Source organism: Herpailurus yagouaroundi, unplaced genomic scaffold (genome assembly GCF_014898765.1).
Source record: "Herpailurus yagouaroundi ecotype Mexico unplaced genomic scaffold, PumYag 140, whole genome shotgun sequence".
In the NCBI taxonomy this organism is placed as follows: Eukaryota; Metazoa; Chordata; class Mammalia; order Carnivora; family Felidae; genus Herpailurus; species Herpailurus yagouaroundi.
Genome location: NW_024412395.1, coordinates 19,649,712 through 19,675,867, shown reverse-complemented (window position 1 = coordinate 19,675,867; position 26,156 = coordinate 19,649,712). Strand labels below are relative to the sequence as shown.

Sequence of the window (26,156 nt, the reverse complement as noted above, 5' to 3'; positions counted from 1 at the left end):
TCAAGAACTGCTCCAGACCATAGGAACTGAAAGATGAGTAAGATAGACATAATATCCTCCTGTCTGCATGGAACTTACATACTTTAAAAGAAGATAGTAAATAAATAAGTAGACCAATAAGGGCACAAGATAACTCTGCTTGTGGTAAGTGTTAGGAAAAAAGGAAAACAATACTATAAAAGATAGTATCTGGGCAAGCTAAGGCTGGTTGGCATTTAATCAATAATTCATTTATCTCTCAGGAAATATATACTGGATACCTAATTAGTTTTTATAGGATAACAAACCACCTTAAACTTCGTGGCTTGAAACAATCACCATTTCCTTAGTTCGTATTTCCTGGGTGACCTTTTGGGTTGGACCCAGTTGGAAAATTCTTCTGGTCTCAGTTAGACTCACTCATGCATCCATGGTCAGCTACTGATCATCAAGGTCACTATATTTGTAGGGGTTGGCTAGTTGTTAGCTGGGGTGATGAGCAAATGAATGGGCCTATATGTCCTTTGTTCAGCAGGCCAGCCCTACCTTGTTCACACGGAGGCTCTGCAGGGTTCAAGGAGAGAAGAAGTGTGCAAGGGCTTTTAAAGTCTAGGCTCAGAACTGAGACCATGTAGCTTCTTTCATATTGTGTAGCCAAATCAAGTCCCAAGGCCAGGAACTGCAAAGTCCTATTGCAAAAGGCAAGAATAGAGGGAGAGGAAAAATTACTTGTTTTTTCTGCATTCTGATACAAATGCTAGGGATAAGCCTGACAACTGAGAATATGGCAGTGAACAAAACAAGAATGACTCCTGTCTTCTTGGAGCTTACAGTCTATTTATCCATGATCTATGCTACTCAGGGAAACGCCTGCCTACAGCTCCAAGAGAATGGATAGAGAATGGTTGTTTACCTGTGGGACCTGAAAGTTGATTTCATTAATTGGCACTTGGCACCTGAGGCAGGGGATTCTGCCTGCTCAACATGGGACCTATTAACATGCCTTACTGTGAATAGAACTAATTACTAAAATTGGATTCTAACCAAGCCACCCTCAGTCATTTCTCTACAGAGTGCCAATCCCGTTGAGCAAAGGACACTCACAGCTCTGTTGAAATCTTATTTTCTTTTAAGACAAAGTCATTTGCTCATTTGTTCATTGCCTCACACTCCCTATTGCATCTGGTGCCCCTGGACCGGAATTATTTGTCCAGAAGGTGACCTTCACCGCCACACTCTTCTCCTGAGAAGCGGCTTCCAACAAACATGCGGCAAGCTGGAGGGCCAGGAGGCCTGGCCAAGGCCTGTTGGTCGTCCACCTTCCAGATGTCAGAGCCCAGAGACAGAAGGTGATTGTCTCCAAATGGCCTCATCCTTTGGCACTGCAGGGAAGCAACCATGTGGTAGACATGACAGGCCTCACTCTGCCAAGGCCATGCCGAGCTCGCCACAGGGCCGAAATTCAGAAGAGAATTTCTGTCAAATTCTGGCAGAAAGACTAAGCAAAGCTCTTCATGTACTTTGCCTCAATTTGTCTTCCTGGGAAATAGAGCTGCTACCACTTTATTCTTATCTAGATTTTTCAGAATACATGCCCTTATGTGTCTGTTCACATTAGTGCTGTCAGTCAATAAACTTTTATGAAGCACCGTATTAGGTTACAAGCGTAATAAGGACCCAGTGCCTGTCCTCAAAGTACTTGTTGGTCTGTAGAAGTGTACAATGAAACTTCTTAAGGTCCGGGGCAGAAATTATAAAATGGTTTTATTTAGTGTCCAGACTTATAAAGAGCAGACTTATAAAAAACATGGGTGTTGCTAAGTATGATGCTAATACTTTCTGTAACTTAAAAGGAAAGACCTTTTTTGCACTGTAGGTATTCATGTTTCCACTGTCATCTTTTTATGCCAAAATTCTTCAGCAAGTGGGTTAAAAGTTTTGGAAGAGCCCAACCATACAGAATTACTTCTTTAGAACCAGGAGAGGAAGGGAAGGTTTTATGCTAAGAAATGGAATTCTCATGGCTGAGTGAGATTTTATCCATCCCCTGTGAGAGACAGGAGAGACAAAGGCAGGCTGTCCATCTTGACCTTAACCTCCACTGCACTTGGTCCCTACTTCCATGCCTTGTTTGGGCCATTTTCTCCACTTCCTCTCTGCATATCCAGACTCTAGCTCTACTATAAAGCTCAGGAGAAACAAAAAAAACCTTTCCCATGGAAACTTACTGACAGAACCCCATGAAGTCTAACCTGATCATCTTGCCTGGTAGTGACAGCTCTCTGAAAGTTCCAGAGTATTCATCTAAAATTGGGGGCAGGGTGCCTGGGTGGCTCAGTCAGTTGGGCATCCAATTCTTGGTTTCAGCTCAGGTCATGATCTCATGGTTCATAGGTTCTAGCCCCACATCGGGCTGTGTGCTCACAGCATGGAGCCTGCTTGGGATTCTCTCTGCCCCTCCCTCCCTCTCTCTCTCTCAAAATAAATAAATAAACTTAAAAACAAAATAAAATAAAATTTTGGGCAGCATTTTCCATTTGTTTTCCCTGCAGTGCATAACACAATGCCAGAAGCATAATAGATTCTCAATAAATATTTGTTGAAAATGAAAGGGAGGGAAGAGGAGAGGGGAAATAAAAAGGAGAAAGATCAGAGGAAGAGAGGGAAACTGAGAGAGAATGAACCAATTATTCTGTGCAAGGATCCCTAGGAAAGAGCCAGACCACCCCAAAAGAAGAGCAGAAAAAGCAGACTCACTGACTATCTTAGGGAACTACCAAATCCCATCTCTGGTGGCTTTGCCTTCCTGAGTAAGCAGATTTGAGATCTGGCCATGCCAGGAGGAGCTTCAGCCTTTCCCTTTTGTTCTGAAACATGTGGTGACCCAGGGACTGGGGCCAATGGGAGATGCCACTGACACAAAAGAATCCAACTTCAACAGCTGCAAACTGAACATCAATGCTACCAGCTCCACATGTCCTCCAGTCTAATTCCAGACAGTACCCAGGCTTGTGAATTTCAAAATAATAGGGATGGGGGTCCTTAACTGCAGCACAATTTCCTCTGGGTCATAAAACATGATGATTTAAGAAGGTCACCCCCAGAGCTAAAGCCAGGGAGGAGAAGGAGAGGACATTACAATGCGGAAGCACAGACTCTCCTACACAGACCCATTTTAGACCCCTATTAGCTTTATTGCACTTTTTTTTTTTTTTTTTTTTTTTTTTGGAGTGATAACATACCACAAAATAGCTGCTAGGCTCAGAGGAAGGGAGAAGTGGCAACCTCACTCAAGACACAAGAGAATTGTCATCCAACTGGCCTCAGGCCTTACTGAGCTGTTAATCATTAAATCAAGGCTTCTACTTCCTGCTGTCTTTAGGTTAAATCCATAAGCCCCTGATAGCTCTTCTCAGGTGCCAAAAGCATTCCTATTCTCCGTCTCCATATGATCTGAAAAAATCACAACCTACTTTAGTAGAGAGGGTTGGTAGTGTTATTTGCATTTTACGATGGGGAACTGAGAGGCTGACTGTTTGAATGACTGGCCCAAAGTCAGGAACAAGTAAGTAGGACCAGAACCATGACCCAGAACTTTCAGGACACTGTTCCTGAAGCACTGTGTCTCCTTCACCACTCTCTCCAAACACTCTCTCCTGCTTCCCCCTGTTCCCATAGCACACTGTGATAATCTTCCAGGCAAATGTTCAATTTTCAGTCTGTCTCATAAGCCAGACTCTGCCTTCTCTGTGTTTTATCCCCAGCTCATGAAACAGTGCCTGACTCATAAAAGGCATTCAGTAAATATGTGTTGAGCTAAACTGTACTGAACCTGAGACTTCCAACTCCAAATTCCTAACACTGGAATCCATTCCTCCTGCCTAAAAATGTAATTCGCTGGCTGTAAGAAGAACTACATGCTCATTGCCTAAGAAAATAATAACAAATATTAAAAGAAGACTAATCTCATGTCCAAAGATAACTGCAAGTTACGTTTTGATTTTCTCCAGGTTTTCTTTTCATAAACACAGGTATTTTATAGATCAAAATTATAAATAATTTAACAAGAATTATAAAGGTTTTCCTCATTATTATATTTTTGGGGGAAATCTTCATTTCTAACAGTTCTTGGAATTTTCATTCTAATATTCTAATATTTTAATATTCAAACACACAAGTATTTGAATTTATTTAGCTTTTCTTACTGTTGATTAAATTGTTTCTGACTTTTTAATTATTATTAATAAATCTAAGATAAACATAATTGTGAATTAATTGTGAATTACTCTCTGCTCAAATTTATGACTATTTCTTTAGGATATATTCTAGAAGTGAAATTATTTTTAAAGTCTTTTATAAATTATTGTGAAATTGCTTTTCTGAAAGAGTATAATCTAAGGTTCCTTAAAGTGACATCAGGCAATTAGAAATAGAATGCTGAGAGAAAGTAGGAATTCTCTACTAAAGCCAAATTGCTTTATGGATGGAGAAACCAAGGTCCATGAATGGTTTGTCCAAAGGCATACTGATGTTGGGTTAGCATCTTTCAGAGGAAATCAGCAAAAAGAGTAAGAGAAATTGACATTCTTAAGGTACACGTAGCGTTATAAAATAGAAGGAAATTGGTTTAAAACATGAGCCATGTCCAGCTGGCTAGAAGCAAAAAGCTCCTTCAACAAAGTTTTCTACTCCTAGCTGTACATCCCACTAATGTACATCCCACTAATGTCCTTCCTCTGCCTCTGATTGACTCTCAAGGGAGTCTGTTATAGTCCTAGTATCCCCATTCTGACTCCTGGCCAAATTGTTAGTCAAGTAACTTTTCAGGTCAAGAAGCCTTAATTGAGCACCTACTATGTGCCAAACTTTGTAGTAGGTACTGAGTGGTAAGAGAAATAGAGGAACTACCCCTCAAGGAGCTTATATGCCAATGTCAAAAAACAGACCATAAAACATAAATAAATGAGGAAAGTTCAATTACTAATAAATGCCATGAATAAAATAAAATAGGACAAGGTATATTAGTGTGTGAAGAGGACAGCTGCCGGATCCTTGAGTGGTCAAGGATGACTTTTCTGAGGTGATACTTGAATTAAGACCCAAATGATGGGACAGCGGTGTGGCTCAGTGGGTTGAGCATTCAACTCTGGATTTTGGTTCAGGTCATGATCTCATGGTTCATGGGAACATCAGGTCTGCACAGACAGGGTGGAGCCTGCCTGGGATTCTCTCTCTCTCTCTCTCTCTCTCTCTCTCTCTCTCTCTGACTCTCTTCTGCTCATTCTCTCTCACAAAAATAAATAAATAAACTAAAAAAAAAAAAAGACCCAAACGATGACAAGCATCAGCCATTGGAAGATCTGGAGGAAAGCAGTTTAATCCTATGGCTCCAAGCCAAGAGCAAATAACCTAGCCAAAGGACAGAGAGAAAACCAACACAGATAGAACAGAGGGAGAGGAAGGCAGAAACTATCTCATGCAGGACCTTGAAGGCCACAGTAGGGACTCTGAATTTTATTCTGGTTGCAAATGAAAGCTATTGTAGGGCTTTAAGCCCAGGAGATGAGTGCTGTGCTTTCTGCTTTTTGTTGTTGAGATCACCCATGGAGAGAGTGTAGATATGTAAGACAGGAGGTCTGAGGACCAAGCCCCAGGGACCCTGTAATGACAGGTCTTGCTGGGGAGGATAAGGGAGTAAAGAAGACTGCCAGGTGTCCCATTCAGGTAGGAGGAGGACCAAGACAGTATGGTCTTCCAGAAGCTCAGAGAAGGCAGTGTATGAAAAGGGAGAGTGTAACCAGCAGCATCCCACACTGAGAGGACAGACTAGGTGAGGACATTGACCTCTGGGTTGGGCAAGTGTGGATTATTAATGACCCTGGAAAGACAATGTTCAGTGAAGTGGTTGATATGCAGTAGACTGTGGAGAGAAAGGGAGGGGAGAAAGGGGAGATAACAGTAGAGCTGACTCTTCAAGGAGTTTTGCAGAGAACAGCAAGAAATGGTGTGGTAAGTAGTGTGGAGCATGGGTCAAAGGAGGTTTTGTAGCACTGCCGTCCAACAGAACTTTCTGCAATGATGGGAATGTTCTGTATCTGTTATTGGGCACTTGAGAAGTGGCTGACAGAACTGAAATACTGCATTTTAAATTTTATTTAACTACTTTAAATTTAAATAGCTACATGTTACAATGGCTACTGTTTGGGGAAACACAATTTGTAGTTGCTCTTTTAAGGAGTGATATTAAAACACGTGTGTGCTAATAGGAATCATTACAAACATTAACTCAAATGGGTATCTGAGTAACTCTGCATTTTGGGTATCCTTTCTGCCACCACCCCATGTCCTTAAATCTGTTGGTGTTTGACTCATAGCTTGTCTTTTACAATAAGAAAAAAAATCTATCTCTTACGGTCAATCCTGTGAACCATTACAGTTCCAGTTGAGTTAATCAAACTTCTATGAGTCCCAGTCTCTCCATCTGGGACTGAAGTTTCAAACGAAAAACTCAGTTCCCATTTTCTAAGGAAAAAGGGAGATGAAGTCCTTGGTGGGTCTCATTAAAATGGCAGTAGGATAAGCAATTAAGAGCACAGGCTCTGGATATAGCAAGCCATAGAGTTTTAGCCCCCAGTTCTACTATGTATTAGCTGTGCAACTTTTTTTTTTAATTTTTTTTTCAACATTTTTATTTATTTTTGGGACAGAGAGAGACAGAGCATGAACGGGGAAGGGGCAGAGAGAGAGGGAGACACAGAATCGGAAACAGGCTCCAGGCTCTGAGCCATCAGCCCAGAGCCTGACGCGGGGCTCGAACTCACGGACTGCGAGATCGTGACCTGGCTGAAGTCGGACGCCCAACCGACTGCGCCACCCAGGCGCCCCTTAGCTGTGCAACTTTAAGTGATTTACATGAATTTCACAGGGTCTCAGTTCCTACATCTATAAAATGGGGATAATAAGAGTTTAGGGTGTGGTGAGAATCAAATGAGATCATGTGGGCACAATGCATACCTGGCATGTGGTAGGTATTCAATAAATGTTACCTATCACCATTAATAGCAGGCATTATAGAGGCTAGCCCTGCAAGTACCATTTTGTCCCAGTCTAGTGCTAGTTTGAGGAAGATAATGCTTCCATGCATTTGTTTATCATTTCAAAAATAGGTACAAGGCTTATATGACACCAGAATAGCTCAATTTCCTAAACCAGGGATTCAGGATAAGGAAACTTTCAGCATGTAGCTCCTTCCTGGAAGTGGGTGCAAGGACAGGAGGTTTGGGGGACTTTCCCAATAAACATTACTTATTACATGACTTGTTATTTTTCCCAGACACTTATCTACGAGTGCTGCCCACTTAACCCAAGAGACTTGCCGATAATTCCCAACCCAGCTGCCAGGCCAGCAGTCATCTGTTTAGAACTTCAAATGAATGCCCTCAGACCCGCCTACTTTCTCCACATAATGCTGCAAGATAAGTCTCCCCTGGCTCCTGATAAACGCTTTGAAGAACATCTTGCCTGTTAACAAACAGCTTTTGATTGTGTCTGGGTTTGATCTTTATTTTGTCCTTTTTCATCAGACCCTTCTAAATGGGTTCTTTCACACTCCTCAGATTAGCCTAAAGGAAACCCCATGAAACAATGGGTCCAATTCTCCCTGGGTGCAAGGAGTGGGCTGTCAAAAGACCACATAAGGCCTCCTTCAGGGCTGTGAGCAGAAAAAGGGGCTGGTGATGCTGCCAGAACTAGCAAAAAGTGAATTCAGTTAGCTTCAAAAGCAGTGAGATAGGGTGGAAAGCAGAAACACGGCACATGGCTCTCTCACCCAGGAGGACAATCTCTACTCACTTCCAGAGAAAGCTTATTTACCTCAGACACAGGCAGCTTCTTCCTAAGGAAGCCCAAGGTCATCACTAGTGTCCAGAACACAAGCGCTGACCTCCCCCTGGCAGAACAGGAAAAATGCCAGTGTGATTTGGAGGGCTAGAGAATGCTGCCCACAAAACCTGGTGTGTTTCTGAAATTATTGTTGTGACATTTTTTTTCCTTTGGAGAAACTGGCATTCCCTGACCTAGAGGGACTGAACTGTGGCCACCTCTCCCACATTAGCAGCTAGTGCACAGCCCAGGCTGGCCCACTGGAATCCCATCCTCTGGACGTTGATTGCCCCAGTGAAGAACACATGACTCAAGAAAAACCCATCAGAGTTTTGTTGAGACAAAGAGAAGGAAGGAAGGAAGGAAGGAAGGAAGGAAGGAAGGAAGGAAAGAAGAAAGAAAGAAAGAAAGAAAGAAAGAAAGAAAGAAAGAAAGAGAAAGAAAGGAAGAGAAGGAAGGAAGGAAGGAAGGAAGGAAGGAAGGAAGGAGGGAGGGAGGGAGGGAGGGAGGGAGAGACTTGGGAATGAAGAAAGACACAGCCCTCAAAACTTAATTGGAGGCCCTAAATGCTGCTATGCCTGAATGCCTTAACTTTTATCTATCCCTTTGGACTTGACAGCTATGTTAGCCAATAAATGATCTTTTTTTGCTTATGTCAATTTGAATTCGTGTTGACACTTGCAACTGAGAGAACAAAAAGCTAACATAACAACATTCAGGTCTCCCTAAAAATTTGTAGACAGAGATAGTCATTATGAAAGCAGTGTTTTAGGAATATTTGCTTGACAATGATTTTTAACATAAATTAGAGTAAAGGAGCAGGTTGGGAGCTTGTTACCATAATCTAGGCATCAGGATTTTTTATTCCAAGCAGTGGAAGTCAATTCTAAGTGATTAAATAGAAAGGAAGTTTTTGTAATAGATACAGGAGACCCAGGTCTAGAACTGGCCAAGCCATTCTAATATATAGATTATCTCAATCACAAAGATGTTTTCTTATTCTTGAAAGTGGCCAAATCACTATTATTTCAATGAGTATTTTAGAAAACATTTGAACAAAACACTTTCTATGGACATATAAGTCATACTGAATATTTATAATAAATAAGCTACAAGGGCCTTATTATTTTACTACATACCATAAACATCATATACATAAGGCAAAATGGAATTGTTAAGAGGACTGGAGAATCACCATTGAAGCTGAACTTTGGAAATAATGCCACCTCATTGCAGAACTGGTCTGATGTGATAACCACAAGCTGCTACCACCAAGCATCAGGCATGTCAGTTTGCACAGCCATTTTTGTGCACCTTCTGAGCAATGTTTGGGCTCGGAACTCTGATTCAGACCAATCTCCACTGCTGCCAGCCCTGCTGTAACTTCTAAACCAGGAGCTCATAATGGCCTTGGCTTGTACCACTATTTCTGGCATGGTATCTTTCTCTCACTAGTTGCTGAGTCAAAGCCTGATCCCAATATGACTGATTGGTGAACTCTTATGGACTCAGTTGTATTCCACGCCCCAAATTCACATGTTGAAGTTTAACCCCTACTGTGACGTATTTGGAGATAAGGCCTTTAAAGAGGTAACTGAGGTTAAATGAGGTCATAAGGTCCAAAATGACTGGTGTCCTCATAAGAAGAGAGAGACATACCAGTGATATGTGCACAGTGAGAAGGTGGCTGTCTGCAAACCAAGGAGAAGGGCTTCAGGAAAAACCAAACTGTCAGCACCTTGATTGTGGAATCCCAGCCTCCAGAACTGTGAGAAAATAAATTTCTGTGAGTTAAGACCCCAAGTTCATTGCATTTAGTTAAGACGGCCCTAGCAAATGAATATAGTGCACTGATTCATATGCCTTTCACTACATGCAAGAGAGTCTATGAGGTAGATAGTAAGTGGCACTAAAGTTAAACTCAAGAGACCTCACACATGAAGATGAGAGACGATTTGGTGACTAATGAGAAGCAAGGATGAAGGCAGAGAGTGAGTCAAAGAGATCCCTCAGATTTAGAACTCAGTAGCTAGAAAATTGATAGTGACCTACACAGATAGAGAAGTTATACAAAGAATTGGCTCTGGGAGGAATTCACCCCTGCATATTTTGCAAATTTAGAGGTATCCAAGTGGAAATTGGAAGTGGGAGTAGGAAGCAGGAAATGCAACTTTAGTGTGTGGAGGTAAAAGCTGAAGCTGTTAGAGAGAGGGGGGAGGAGATCTACAATCTTCAGAGAAGCTCAGCTGGAGATGGAGGGAGATGGATGTAGTGTCAGCTACATCAGTTAGGATGGTCTAAGTTATGCTCCAGTAACAAACAACCCTAAAATCGTAAAGGCAATTAAGATTTATTTCATGTCCACTGAGTTGGCTGGTGGCTTCGCTCACCATAATCCCTTAAGGACCCAGACTGACAGAGGTTCCATCTGGACAAGTGCTTCAATGATCACCAACCATGTCAGGGAGAAGACAGTGTGGCAAATCAGGTACAGGTTCTGAAAGCTTCCTCATGGAAGCCTCTTCCATTTCCCTTCTATTGGCCAAAATAAAACATATGTCCACATTCAATCTCAAGGGGATTGAGAAAGTATAATACAATCATGTACCCCCAAGGGAATAGAAATGGGCCTTTCTATATAGAAATGGTGAGCATTGATGACAACTACAGGAGATAAGAGGAAGAACAGGAACCAGTAGAAGAGACAGGGATAGATCATTTGGACTCCAAATTTTAGAGACACAACCTGAAACAGGGCAATGTAGGATCAAAAAGGCCAAAGCAAAATATAAACAGGACTACTCACTGCTTTGCTTGGTAGAAAAGTAGTATTGTACATGAGTGTGTGTGTGTGTGTGTGTGTGTGTGTGTGTGTGTGTGTGTGTGTTATGTGATTTTGTTTTGGTTTGTTTTTTTACTGTACAGGATCTGGCTTCCCTTCCTATTTAGGGGAAGTTTCTCTTTTGTTAGTAATCTTAGGAAAAGAGAGAGGCTGAAGCCAGATCTTCCCTCTTGCTACCCTCAGGAATCAAGGTACAGACAAGTGGCCTGGGAAGGCTCATGACCTTTAAATCTTGACTAAGAAGAGGTGGCTAAAATCTTCTAATGGTAGTGGAATCCTGGCAGAGTCCAGCAGCCCCAGAGGTGATAATGGCCAAACCATTCCCGCTGAAACACCAGCTTCTCAACCCTCGGGGGCTGCTTTATTTGCTGCCCACCCCCAAGTCCACATTTCTGGCCTTTTGTTGGTTGTATAAGCCCTGATATACTCCCACTAAATTGATTAAGATATGGTCTCAGATTCTTGGATCTGGGAGCATCCTCATTCTAGTCCAACCTATGGGGAGACCTGTAGATGCAGTCAGAATTTAGGCAGCTTTTCTCACTGTTAGCCACAGCCCCGATGATGGTTTCATTGCCATTAGGACTTAAGACAATAGAATATAATGATTGTCAAAATCATTGTTTCTAAAACAGCAAGATATACAATGATAGCAGTAGAGGTGAAAGGAAAGTGACTTAGAATCACTTGGGAAAGATTTTTGTCTATTCTTACATTGCTTTGGATTGGGAATGTAAATATACATAATGGACGTCTGTCATTTGTTCAACGTCTGAGTCCCCTTCCTCTGCTGGGGAAATTCCCCATTGTGTGTCTTGATGGCAAGTAGGGCCTGTCTCCCACCACAGAGCTGAAAATGCCAGGTGCTCACTATCTTAACCCTATTAGCCATGGTGCATGAACTCAGCTCAGTCCACTGGATATTCCTACCCAGGACTGTGGATCTGAAACAAGTGACAGAGTGGGTTTAGAATTCAGCAGCATCAGGCCTAGAGGCATTGTGGCTTTTGTGACAGGATTCCCTTCCTTTTAAAGGCAGAATAATATTCAGAAAAGTATTCTGTCCACATTTTATTTATCCATACATCTCTTAATGAACATCTGGATTACTCCCACCTCTTAGTTATTATGAATAATGCTGCTCTGAACATGGGTGTGCAAATATCTCCCCAAGACCGTGCCTTCAGTTTGTTTGGATAAATATCCAGAAGTGGGTTGGTGGTTCATATAGTAGTTCTATTTTTTTTTTTGAGAAAACTCCATCTTTCTTCCATAGTGGTCACACCATTTTATCTACTATGGTTTAAATTCCTCAAAGTGGTTTTATATTTATAGGTTTGTCCTTACAACCCTCTATGAAGTAGGTAGAATGTGAATTACTATCCTCATCTTGTAGATGGAAAACATCTTTAATGTTTCCTTTTAATGAGAGCTGTTACTGATGAGCATGTATTGAAGTGGGGAAAAGATATGGAACCGCTGTTGGAGGTAACACAAACTCCCCATGACTCTGCCTTATTGATGCCTATGTTTATTCATTTCTCATCCAAATTCTCCTCTGGAAAAAAAAAAGTAGCTGCCTGAGGATTGAAATAAACCTAATGATTTTCAATGAGGGCATTTGGAAATGTGGAAATGATTTTTTTATTTTGTTGTCACAATGGCCACCTCCTGTTGCTTGGCATTTAGTGAGCAGGGCTGGGGACACTGAAAGTTTTGCAGCATGAGACATCCCACATAAAGAAGAATGGTCCATTCCAAAATGCCTCTTGTACCTACTTTGAGAAACACAAGCTCAGGACAAGATCAGTGGTGATGTCAAGGGAGACATCAGGGGTTTCAGCTTCAAAAGTTCTCCAAGCCACTATAAATAACTGTAGGTCTAAGTGACAATGGTGTGCTTGCTACACAAATGCAGTTTGAAGCCAAGTCCCCGGGCCACCCCTATTCTAACCAACCTCCACCTTCTAGAGATACCACTGAGCATGCTCAGAACTCAATACCCAGAAGTTCTAGAACGTTGTTTTGACTGCCAAGCTGTGATTTCACCTTAAACATCAACAAACATAAGATTTTTAAAGGAGCAGTTAAAAATAAGAACCACTTCACTTAAACTTATTTCCTGTTAGAACAGAAACATAAGATTCCCAGTTTCAAGTCCTCTCTTAGACTAGAGAGTTCCCATCTTCTGCCAGGCTTCTCCTTGGCAAGGCACTTTTGAAAGAAAAGACCTCTTCCCTGAAGATGTGTGTTTTACAAATAATGCTAATTTTGAAGAGATAATAGAGCCCTTTTCTAAAATGTTTGCTGGTGAGCCTGGTGCTGGTATTTGCCCCATACTTCCTTCCCTCAATACTCACTCTGCATACACCAAAAGTGATTCTTTACTGTGCCTCTAACCTGAATATTGGTGGCACTTAGCATCCTGGAGCCTCTAATCTTGAACAGATCTAACTCAAAAGAGGAAAGAAAGGAAAGAGGAGTAAGGTGCTTTCATGCTCATTAGCATTTCCAATTTCCTCTTTCACCCTCCTCCTCCTCCCTCAAATCTGGCACAATGAACTAATTCTTTGTGATTGATCATGGCCTGTAGATAACAGGCTGTACTTTCTTGCTTTCATATTCCCTTGTCTATCACACAAAGCAATCTGAAGTGCTACCTACAAGAAAAGTGGGCATAAATCTGAAAAACTTAAATATCCATGTAGCAAGTGTCTGTGAGGTTATTTTTTTTTCTTCCTTTTCAAAAAAAAGGGGGGGGGGGAATCTGACTACTTTCAGCCTTACCCTCTCAGAATGCAGTCAGAAAAAAATGTGAGTCACTTGGAAATGAGCACTCAGCCCGTTCCTATCACTCTGCAAACATTTTCATTTGCACGTACACGGATGATCAATTTCTAAGCACATCTTTGTTTTTCCTAAATAGCTACATTATTTGTCTGATGTTGAAAATGGCATCTGTACTGTATGTAATTTCCATACTCACTTGGCACCATCAACTGCCTTTGATGACACTCAGGACTATTTCTTTTTTGTCTCCTCCTTCCCTCCAGCTGCAAGACCCAGATGTCAGGTTCAGGAATGCATTTTCTCTGGCAGAGATATCTGCCTTCTCTCGGCAGTCCCTAAGTTGGTGGCTATTGTGGAACTGCCAGCAAAATAGCACAAGATCATACTAAAGACAGGATTCAGATGTTTTTCTGAAAAAGGAAAACAGAGTCCAAAACCAGGGGGAAAAACACATTTCTTACGCCTCTAATTATAAGCCAGGCAAGTGGCAAGCCGTGCCTGAGCAAATTGCGGTTCTCCCCATTTATCTGCTGCTCATCCATTTTCCCCTCTTGACAGTTTTTTATCTCCCCGGTCTGCATCTGAAATCAGCAGCTGGGTACGATGAAGGGTTTGCCTAAGTTAATCAAACCTAGGGTAGTGACAGGGTCAGGCCCTATGTAAAATATGTGAATAAGAAAAAGGAAAAACAGAAAGGAAGGGAGGAAAGAAGGGAGGGCAGAAGGTAAGGTGAAACAAGGACAGAGGACAGAGGACCACCCAGAACTACCATGCCCAAGGAGGGAATTTGTAACAGCATTTATGTCACCTGGGTATTGGGACACCACAATTAGCTTTCTTTTTTTAAGCAACCTTTGTAAATATGAATGGAGATCAAGCTACAACCTGCCCTCTATTATCCCAGCCTGGCTTACACTGAGTCTAGCTTCAAAGACATCTTGAATGAGACAGAAACTCAAAGAATCATAGCCCAAAGCACCACATACCAGTGGGGGCTGTGTGAGACCAGGAAGTAAAGAAACTCTTAAACCATAAGGGAGCCTTGTGGTGTTTAATTATTTTTTTTTCCTTTCTGAGCAGCTGCTCTGGGCTGAGCAGTTGTGTTCAGGGCAGAGTGTGGAGGCTTCCCACGGTCAAGTTAGTCTACTGAGTGCCCACCAGCTGCCCCTTGCTCGCTGCCTTGGACACTCCCAATAGTTCAAAGTAGTCTGCTGAAACTTTGTCAGTGAGAGTCTGTCTCCCAGGCCCAAATTCAGGTTGTTCAGTGCTTTTTAGAAGTATAAAGCAGGGTGGCATATTAATGGAATTTGGCTTCCTGTAATTCACCCATCTACAGTCTGCGCCATGCTCTGTCCAGCTCTGCCATTTCACTGCATGGCCCATGTGGATCTGGATTATGTCTCTGTTTAAGGAGGTCCACTCAACTGCAGGCCGGTTCTTCTGCCTCCCTCCACAGGCTAGCTCCCTGGATTGTGCCAGCTCCTGGAGCTCAAAGCAGTCTAAGTTCAGTGCAGATGTGAGCCTTTCTCCATCCTCCATTTCTGAATCTGGAGGATTCAGTGCTAGGGAATATCAGCCAACTGGCATAAACCAACCCTGTGGATTCCCCTGGGAATACAGACCTAGCCACAGCTTCTCTGCCCATCTCACCCTCACTGATACAATTCTAAGGTTATTTTGATTCAACATGGACCCAAAGAGAAAGCCAGGTATAAGGATTTTGAAGGTTGGTCATACACTCCAGAGCACAGAAAATGGAGCACATCTATATTAACTTTGCAGAGAAAAGTGAATATGGTAAATTTGTTGAAAGAAGTTACCTTCATAACACAGGGGATAAATAAGTGCATGAACTCTGCACTAAGTTATTTTTAAAATATCACAAATTTTGAGAACGACTGGATTTTTCAGGGAATTTCCAGAGAAAGTATGACTTTACCCAAATTTGTGTTAATACTGCAACTCTGGATCATGGCTGTCATGCCAGATCAAACACCACTGTCAAAGCCACACAAGGGCAGGATGACAAAGTTCTTTCCAATTAGTGTGCTTCCCTAGCCTTCTCTTCACCTGTCTCCTCCCCAGCATCTGGCCCTCAGCTACACTTCCTCTGCTCATGGCTTCAGACAGACTGGCCTTCCCTCTGTCTCATTACTGACGTCTGCTGAGATAACTTCAGAAATCTCAAATACGTCCCTCTGCTCTGTGAGCACAAGTTCTTCAGTAACTTGGAGGCTTCAGATGTCTCCCCACCAGGTGAAATGCACCTCAGCCTTATACTACAGCTTTTCATGTAAACTGCATCTTGTATCCCTGGGTACCCACATATTCCAGAAGACTTTTCCAAGCTGATTCTTCTTATTCATGTGCTGTCTCCCAGTATGACCAGTTATGTCCCCACTATGCATTTTAACACAATCTTTTGCTTCCACTCTGGTATTGCAGAGAGGCTAAAGAGTCTTACAGAGCATTGTTTCTTGCTCTGGTGTCCACCCCCAGCCAGTTCCAGTGTAACACAGCTGGTGCCTGAGTTGTACCGGGCATCTGTGGAACAGGCAGCCCGGAGGCCTCAGACAGGACTGTCCTGCCTCCGCATATACATCAGTGCTGACTGGTGAGTCTCTCTGGATTGGGATGTCTGGTTGACAGTACTTGAGGGGCTTCTTTAACTTGAGATTTAAGAGGCAATGAAATGAATGAGATGAGAAGGAAGAACATGAATGACCTACTGGATAACTTCTTTATGTACATGTAATGAGTTGGAGAAAACTCCATTTATGGTCTTCTTATCAGGAAGACTGTGGATACAGGAGAAATATTTTATTTGCTCCTTTGAGTTGGGGGTGAGACCCCTAAGGGGCCTTCTCCAGCAGCAACAGATCTTGTCTGAGCTGTCCTCCAAAGAGGACCTTGCTTTGTAGATTGAATGGGCATACAAACTGGGGACTGAACTGAGCTGTTAGATGGGAAAGGTGGAAGAGATGGAGAAAGAGAAAGGAATTGGAGCAAATAAACTTCTCTGGTGACCACCTTTGCTGTTGTTTGCTATGTAATGTGCAATAGAAATTACCTTCTGTTTTCTCTATGAAAATCTTCCATAGACTCTTTTTAAAAATCACAAACATGAATATGATCAATTTCTTTTTAGTGTAGAAATGTCAAAGGCACAAGGTCTGCCAACCAATGCTACAGTGCCAAGCCCAGGTAAGAGGGCAGCACCATATGCCCCAAGCATGAATGCGTCACGAAGGGAATCGATCCAGTTTATCTGCTTCTTGCTTTTTATGCTAATCTTCCTGATGACTACAAGGCTATAGGAGTCTCTTTCTGTTTTTTGATTTCTAGTGATTTTAATGTAAGAACTTCCTCCTTTTGCCAGCAAATTTTCTCTGCTATAGCTGCTGTTGCTGCTGCAGCTGGCAACTTCTCATAGTCAGCACATTTGTGTGTTCTACATAATCCCATTGTTGGCTTAATTTGGGGGTGCCTACTCTGGGCTGTTGTGTCCAGTTTTGACCATTTGCCCCTGCAGATGGCTGTCAGGTTTCCTGGTTCTCCAAGTAACCTCCCACCCTCAGACACGGTCACAAGGTCCTGACCTCACAGATAACACCTTGCTGCCCACCTTGCTACATGCCATATGTCACCCACTCATTCACTTTAAAAATGTTTATTGAGCACCTTCTTTGTGCCTGGCACTGTTTTAGTTCCTGCTTCTATGGGGCTTACAATCTAATGAAAGAAAACACCATCAACAAATAAACAGATAAATAGTATGTGCTAAACAGTCTCTATTTACTACTCCAGGTCAACTCTTTGCCCTTTTCCACTTTGCACCAAGAAGCTGACCTCTATCTATTGCGTCACTTGAGCTTCCTTGACCTCTGGCTCCTGGTCGGGTTTGGCCAATGTGGGGTACCAGCAAGGGCTGGGAGGTCAAAACAAGAAAAAAAGGTATTTATTCTCCTGGCCCTCTCTCTACCGGGTGGTCACTTGTTCCTCTACCAAAGGCCAATTCCAATAGAAGGCCTCTCTTCCATGGCAACAGCTCTCTCTGAGTTACAGTATCAGCTTCCTTCCCTTGTCCTTCAGGGTCACCAAGCTTTCCTTAAAACAGCTTCCCACTATGGCCAAAGCTTGGATGCTAAACCTTCCCTGGTTGGTTCTCTTAACTCTACCCACATCCTTGGAAATAGTTCTTTCATTAAATTACCCCCAATGAATGTGTCATCTGTTTCCTACAAGGATCATTCTCCATACAAATGTCAAATGGTAAGAGTTATAAAATGTATATATAAATAAAGCAGGTTAAGGGATAGAGAGTGAGAGGGAACAAGTGGAGGAGGGCTAATTAGTACAAAGTGGATGGTAGTCAGGGAAGCCATGCCTGAAAAGATGATGTTTAAGCAGAGACACGAAGTAGGGAGTAAGGCATATGCATGTCCGGGGAAGAGCACTCCTGGCAGAGAGAATAGCAAATGCAAGTCCTGAGGAAGGGTTTTCATAGAGAGTTTAAAGGGCTACAAGAGGTCCAGGGTGTCTGGAGTGCAGTGAAGATGAAGGCAGAGATAAGAAATGAGATCACAAGAGGTGGGAGAAGGCCAAATCAGTTAGGGCATTTCTTATGGACTGAATGTTTGTGGGTGTGTTTTTCTTCTTATTATTATTATTATTTTATTTTTGTTTTTGTTTTTTTTTTTTTGTTTTTGGTTTGGGCACATTTATTTGGGCTCTTCATACACACACACACACACACACACACACACACACACACACACATATATGTATATATATATATATACACACACATATATAGTTTGGGGTCTTTTCCATGATAGGAGGAAAGGGAGGAAATGACACTTTATTTTATCATTCTGCCTTTTCCATTTTCATGCTGAGCAGGGAACCCGCACTGAACAGGATGCCAGGGGCCGGCGGCAGCCCCTCAGGTGTAACCCACCAAGCGCAGGTTGCAGGGGAAGGTCTTGTGCATGTTCATGCACTTCTCCGTGTCAATGCAGAGCGTGTTGGCCTTGACGGCCAGCTCATGCTCCAACTGGCATTTGGTCATTACCAGCAGCTGCAGCATGTCCTGTGTCTCCCACAGCCTCAGCCTCAGGGTCTGCAAGGTGCCGTCGATGGTGAATACCTCGTTCATGAGCTTGAACTGTGGGATGTCCCTGCACAGCTCCATGTTGGGGCGCCAGGTCTGGCACTCCAGCCTCATCTGTGCCATCTCATGGCCCTCCTTGGCCATGATGGACCTTTACAGAAGCATGATGGTATTCTCTGCCTGGAAGATCTCCTGCAGCATCTTAGCCAGCTGTGTCTGGAGCTTATTCTTCAAGTCTGTCACCTCGGAGATGCAGGCGCTGAAGGCCAGGTTGGTGTTAGTAAACTGCTTCCACATCTGGTCTGACAAGGTGTTAAAGAGGTTCTCAGCCTCCTCCCACAGCCAGATGGAGTTGGCCCACATGTTCTGTGAGTGCCTGATGTTGTCATTGCTGATGGTGGTTACAGGAGGTGAGACCTATGGTAGGTGAGTAGGTGATGAGGGTGGAGGCCTCCTAAGTGGGAGTAGTGCTCTTATAAAAGAGATCCCAAGAATCTCCCCCGCCCTTTCCTCCATGTGAGCAGCCAGCAGTCTGCAACGCAGGAGAGGGCCCTCACCAGAACCTGACCCTGCTGGCACTCTGATCTCAGATTTCCAAGCTCCAGAACCATGAAAGAGAAATTTCTGTTGTTTGCAAGCCACCAAGTCTATGGTACTTTCTTACAGCTACCCAAACAGACTAAGACAGCCTTATAGACCATGGTAAGGACTTTAGAATTTATTCTGAAAAAAAAAAAAATGGGAAGCCACTGGAGAGTTTGAGCAGAAAAATAACATGATCTGACTTTTGTTTTAAGAGGGTCACTCTAATTGCTATGTGGAGAATACGTTGCAGAGGGGCAAAAATGAAAGCAGGGAAAACCATTAATGGGCATTTCTAATTGTCTAGGCAAGAAATTATAGCAGCTTTGACTAAAATATGAAGGCAGTAAGATGTCAGAAGTTTGTTTTTGGAAATGGGAATTTGAGATGCGTGTCCTATATGCAAGTATAGATAACAAGTAGGCAATGGGTTTTTAGCTCTTGAGTTTGGAGGAGAGGTCAGGACTAGAATTATACATTAAGGAATTATCAGTCTATATGCAGTATTTAAAGTCATGGACCCGGGTAACATCATCCTGTGAGTGAGTGTTGGTGCAGATGAAGAGGTCCAAGGGCTAATAATAATAAGCACAGAGGCCCACCATCCTTTAGAGTTCAGAGAATCCAGGAAAAGCAACTGAATGATGTAGGGGGGGATTCAGAGAGTGATCCCATTGGCTAAGTGAAGAAAGTGTTTCCAAAAAAGGAGTAATCAACTGTGTTGACATCAGATAGGGCTGAGAATTGATCACTGAATTTAGCAATGCAGCACTCATAGGTGACTCCGAGGAGAGTTGTTTCGCTAGGGCAGTGTAAATGAAACCTGGTTTAAATAGGTCCAAGAGAAGGAATAGGAGGAAAGCAAATGGAGTCAAGGTGAAATATAACTCTTTTTCTTTTTAATTTACATCCAAGTTAGTTAGCATATAGTGCAATAATAATTTCAGGAGTAGAATCCAGGGATTTGTCCCCTATGTATAACACCCAATGCTCATCCCAACAAGTATCTTCCCTAACTCTTTTGAATATTTTGCTATAATAAGAAGCAGAAAACTGAGGAAGGGATATGGGGTCAAGGAAGGCTTTATTTTATTTTGACTTGTAAGCTGCTGGGAATGATCCAGTAGAGGGAAAAAATAATAATGTGGGAAAGAGAAAGAGGCCAATCAAGCAGCAGACCTTAAATAGGAGCAGTCAGTTCATTCTGAGTTACAAGAGGGAAGACAGGGAAGATGGACACAGAGATGGGCAAGGAGTTATGGTGGTGGAGGTTTGTGGAAGTTCTCCTCTGAATGCTTCTATTTTCTCAGTAAGAAATAAGAAGCAAAGTCATCAACTGAGAGTAAGGAAGAGGGACGAAGTGTTGATAGTTTAGGAGACAGAAGGTGTAAAATAGACATCTAAGAGAACAAAAAGTGTGTCAACCAGAAATGTATTGCTGGGGAGCACTAAATGTCCCCTTGAGGTGTGTGGTCACACTGAGCAGTGAACTCTGACTATATACCCTTCTGGTCTGAGCAATCCTCATATAAGGCTCTCTGTCCTGTCTTCAGTATGCCCCGACCCTTGGGAAGCACCCATCCCTCTGCTTTCCTCTCTTGGCATATTGAGAGGTCATTTTCCTAGCACCATGGCTTAGGAAAGGATGTGTTTCAGGCAGGGTGCCACTGGGAAGGTTGTCCCCCTAAAAGAACTGCTGTTTAGAGTCTCTCTATTCTTCATTTTTACTCCCCTAGGCACCATGATTGGTGCTTCAGGGATACAAAGACTAGTAGGGATCCTGCCTGCACTCAATGAATGTATAATCTGGTTGGGAGGCACAGATTTGTACACCAGCACCTATGTACAATAGCTAAACCCACCTGACTGTGAGAACTCCCACAGTGGAAACTGCAGGTTACTAGATAGGGGTGCATGATTCAGATCAGATACCAGAGGGGATCAGAAATTTGAGAGATCGGAAAGGGTTGGACATCAGGAGAAGCATCTACTGGAGCAATAGGATTTAAACACAGATATTAGGCGTGCAAATAATTTTCCTGAGCTTTCCACCATGTGCACTGGAATACACCAACAAGCTCAATTTCCCTTAGCACTGAAGCTCTGCTCCAAGCCTTTGAACTGACACACCCTGTCAAAATATGTGGAAATTGGGTACCCTAGGTCCAGACCTCCCATGGAGAATCTGAAGGAAAGAGAGAAGTACTCACATGTTGGTTGCCACCACCTCCCTCCCTCCCAGGCAACTAGGAGCCTTTGCCCATATTTCTCAGTTCATTTCCTTTTCAAGATGTTTTTACCCTCTATGTTTGTTTTAATCAGAACTTATCCACATTTGAGGGTGCAGGGACATCAATGAAGAAATAGAGTCTCACCCTCCCAGGATGGCCTCCTTCTAGTTCCTGGGCGACTGGGATGTGCACATCATCTCTATTCTGGATGGCTATGTTTGGGACAGGAATTAGCTTATTTTGCCTATTTAAATTAATCAGCTGAAAGAGCTCTGATTTCTTTCATGGCCATCGTGTGGTTGAATGGTAGATCTATGCCTTTGCCTGATGCAGAGGCTCATGGGAAACACTATGGATTCTTGCTGAACTCTGATGGAAAGACACGTGCCACAAACCATTCAAATTTTAGATTATACCTGTCACTCACAATACCTTTCTGTTGCCTCAGAGTGGTAAACTCACCTAACATCTGTCCTTTCAAAGATCCTAAACAAGGCTTGTTCATTTTGTAACCTTAAAGAGGTGGCAGAAACTGCATTATAGCAAGCAATGAAAATATTGGTACAAAGTGCCCTGGGGTAAGCATTAGAGATTACTGAAAATAACTTTAGGAATATCATAGAGAATAACATAGCTAAGAAAAGTATTTAACATTGGTGTAGTTTGAGCTTAAAGGGCCAACTGCAGGAATATTTAAAATTGGCAACCTTGAAGACAAAGAGCAACAGAAAAGACAAAAATACACTTAAACAAATTTAGACTATAGACTAATTTATAGACTATAGACAATTTTAGACTATAGGGACTTATTTCCTGACTAACATCAAGAACTGATTGTCCTCTGCCACAAGTAGACAAATAGCGCCCACTTTGCTTAGCACCACCTTTTCTAATTGGTGTCCTCAGGCTGACATCTATTTTTTTTTTATTTTTTTTCAATGTTTATTCATTTTTGAGAGACAGAGTATGAGCAGAGAAGGGGCAGAGAGAGGGAGACACAGAATCTGAAGCAGGCTCCAGGCTCCAAGCTCTCAGCACAGAGCCCGATGCGGGGCTCAAACTCATGAACTGCGAGATCATGACCTGAGCCGAGGTCAGATGCTCAATGGACTGAGCCACCCAGGCACCCCTCAGGCTGACATCTATTAATGACTGGAGCTGCTTACAAGTTTTTAGTAAAGAACAAGGAAGAATTTTGCTTTGGCAACCCAAGGAGAGACTTTCACACTAGGTCAGGCTATGTCAGAGTGGAAGGAAGAGGGGGGTTTCTTAGAGAAGGAGAAATCTCTGGTTGAGAGAAGGCAGACACCACCAGCCTTGAAGCTCAGGGCTTGGCCACAAATGCTGCTTGCTCAGGCAGAGCTAGGAGGCAGAATTGGAACAGAAGAGCTCTTTGGATGAGATGGGAGTTCAGCCAGTGGGGCTTCTGCAGGAGGCTCTGGCCTAGAAGTAGACCAAGGACACGGTCTCAGTGGAGAAAATCATTTCAGAGCTAGAGAGAAGGGCTTACTGCTCCAGAGTGTTTGTCATGCATACATTCACTTAGCAACTCAACTTTGTGGTGTTATTTAACATTTATAGTCAGTTATTTAACATTTATAGTCAGTATCTCCCCACCTATATGATCATATTCTTGAGGGCAAGTTTTTTATGTTAAGCACTTAATCACCAGGGCAACCTATGAGATAAGTGCTATTACTGGCTCTATTTTGCATGGGAGGAAAGTGAGGTGGAGAGAGAGATGAGTAAGCAACTAATCCAGATGACACAGTTAGAGAGTGGATCCATAAATTTTTATTGAATAAAAGAGTAAATCAATGAGAAGCAATGTGTACATTTTCTAAATATCCTTTCAACTTTCTTTCTCAAGCACGTTTAAGATGCCATTTGGAATTCATATTGGAAGTATGGAAGCAAACTATTTGAAGGACGCAACTCAAAGCGAGTGCATTAAGATAGCAAAACAGTCAAAGGGTAATCTTTAATTAGTTTATTTGACTGTAAAATGCAAACCAGTGAAGCTTGTTGTCTAAAGCAGGAGGTAAGAGACAATGCAGAGTCAAGGACAACAATTGCAGCAGTTATTTCTCTCTCTGGAAATCACAATTGTTTTTGTATCTGCCAACCAACTGGAACTCCTCAAATGATTTATTGAAAGCCCACAAAGTCCTGGCAGAGCATACAAGAGCCTGCAGAAAACATGGGTTGTCTTTTTCAGGGCCTTACATTTGAAAAAGGGTTTACCATGAGAATTCAAGGGAAAACTGACCTGGCAAGAGTGACAGGACAAGCAGTAGAGCATGCTTTCACACACCCTACCAGTTTCATCAGGGAGCACAGTCCCTTGCCACTCTGTACAACAAGGAGGAAACAGGGACACCAAAAAGTCTTTCTGCACTGAAAGGTTACTATTGCTTTTAACAATATTTATAATTAAGGGTGCATCAGTGTTGACATGGTCACTCAGTCAACAAACATTTGGGAGAACCCACTATGCACTGGGCTCAATGCTAGTTATAGGCTTGCCATCATAGAGAGTTGTCCCTAGGGTCCATGCAACTCAAGAGACCTCTTTCCTCTTCAGAAACCAACAAGCTCAAGTTGCATGTTGACTCAAGTAAGCATCAGTTAGAGGGCAGGCAGAGCTAACAAGTCATCTAACCAGTTCTTATCCAATCAGCAGGTTGCCTTCTTGCTTACCTTCTATCACCAAGGCAACAGGGGTAAGCCTGGAACTATCTGCCAAAGCCCTTCCCACCTCCCCCCCCCCCCCACCAGCCCCTCTAGCCCTTGGGTGACATATCCCTCATATCACCCCTTGACTGCCTTGCTTCCCCCACAACTCTACCCACAGCTGTCCATGGTGTTGATGCTCACACTGATCAAGGCTGCCTTTGAAGTTTCATTTTTAGTAGGTTTCTTATGTCTGCTGCATCACTGGGGAGAGGGTGCAGACATCTTACCTTAAGAATGAAGACCTGCAAAAAAGTTGCTATGAAGTGGGCTGGCTGCGGTGAAAGGAAAAATGGGGTTAATATTTACTGAAACTGGTCAGGCTGAAGTGGAAATCCCCACAGAGAAAGATGCAAAACACTCTACTGTTTCTAGTAGGGATGGAGAGATTTGTGGAACCAAAGTGGGAGTGGGGGGGGGAATGGGGCACAAAGTCAGTCATATGGCAAGAGAAGATGGGCAGGGGGCTATTTCTTTATAGATGAAAGATGAAAGTCTTCAAACATGCAGAATGGTAAAGAAAATAATCTAAATAGTGCCCAGATTAAACAAATGTTAACATTATGCCTTTTTGCTTCAACTGCTTTGTTTTAAGAAGTAAGATGTTGTTTCTAATAACATCTAATTGAAACACAGATCTAATTGAAGCCTCCTTTGTAATCCTTCTGATCGTATCTTCCCTTCCTCCCCAAAATGCAGATAATTTTCAAAGAGAATGAGAGCTACTGAGTCATCATATTGGGATTGTTTTTTTACATCATTTCATTGATATTTGCTTCATATTAAATATAAGAAAGCTTGGTTAAACAACTACCAGTTTGTTAAAAATGTGTGTAAAACAAAGCAAATTCTATTTCTTATATACCTCACTGTGCTCAAATAAATCAGACCTGGTTCACATGACATTTCTTAAGAAAACCACTTATTGTATAGCCTGAAAGAAACGGAGACTTAACATATCTGCTCCTAAATATCCCCCATTAAGCCCTGGGAAAGAGTCTGTCCCTCTGGGCCCCATTTCTGAAATTCACCTCTTCCAACATACATTTTTCACATGTAGCCTGTATCATTTCTGTAGCTAGCTAGCACATCTTCCTAAGAACATTTCTCCATGTGTGTAATAGAAATCAACAGGGAATGGTCTCAGCACTTTATACATATTAACTCAGTTAATCTTCACAACAACTCAATGAGTTAGATACAGGTATTATCCCCATCTCACAGATGAGAAAACTTATATGCAAAATGTACTGGTCTCTGTATACTTCTGTGAAGAAATAATGTAGCTTCCATGAACTCTTGAGTGCAGAGGGTAAATCAGAGCTACTCAGCAGCAGCCAGACACACACCACAAACAGATACAGTGAGAGTGGGAAAGATGGTGCCCCTTCAGCCACAGAGTAGCCCGTGTCCAATTTTATGTTATTGCACTATGTAATTCCCAGGTCTTTAATAGCCTAAGGCTCCAATCCATCGAGTCATTTGTGCCAATGCCTATGTATTGTAGCTACTCCCTTGACTTTTTTCAAATACAGAATTTTCATTTCTTCATAAAAAACTCACTAGAAGATGAAGGTCTCATTGGACCCAAGTCGCCCATTTTGCACATAGGAATATGTTAGCCATCCATCTTCTTGAGCCTAAGGAAGGTCTGGGACTCCAGAGAGGGTAAATCAGAGGGACTCCGCAGCAGCAAGACAGACACCACAGACAAACAGATGCAGTGGGAGTGGGAAAGATGGTTCCCCTTCAGCCACAGAGGCTTTCTACCCTCTTTCTTTCACTATACCTCTGATCATTCTTCCTTTTCCCCCTTCCTGGCCAAATACAACATCTTCAAGGCCCAGAGTAATCCTATGTCTCCAGTGAAGCCCTCCTAGACAACTGCAGCCCACACTGTTTCCTCATCATGTTGGCCTTTAATATGGTGTAATTGCTTTCTCTCTCTCTCTCTCTACCTATCTATCTATCTATCTATCTATCTATCTATCTATCTATCTCTGAC

General features: G+C 42.6%; 1 protein-coding gene and 1 long non-coding RNA gene across 2 annotated transcripts in view; one reads left to right on the top strand and one right to left on the bottom strand.

The window, feature by feature from the left end:
* Positions 1-26,156, bottom strand: part of THSD7B (thrombospondin type 1 domain containing 7B) — a 1,621,840-nt gene that overhangs the window by 1,522,107 nt on the left and 73,577 nt on the right. The window lies entirely within an intron of this gene.
* LOC121030501 (uncharacterized) lies at positions 4,461-7,526 on the top strand. Its single transcript, XR_005790255.1, has 2 exons — positions 4,461-4,571; positions 7,313-7,526. It is a non-coding gene; the product is annotated as an uncharacterized LOC121030501 (long non-coding RNA).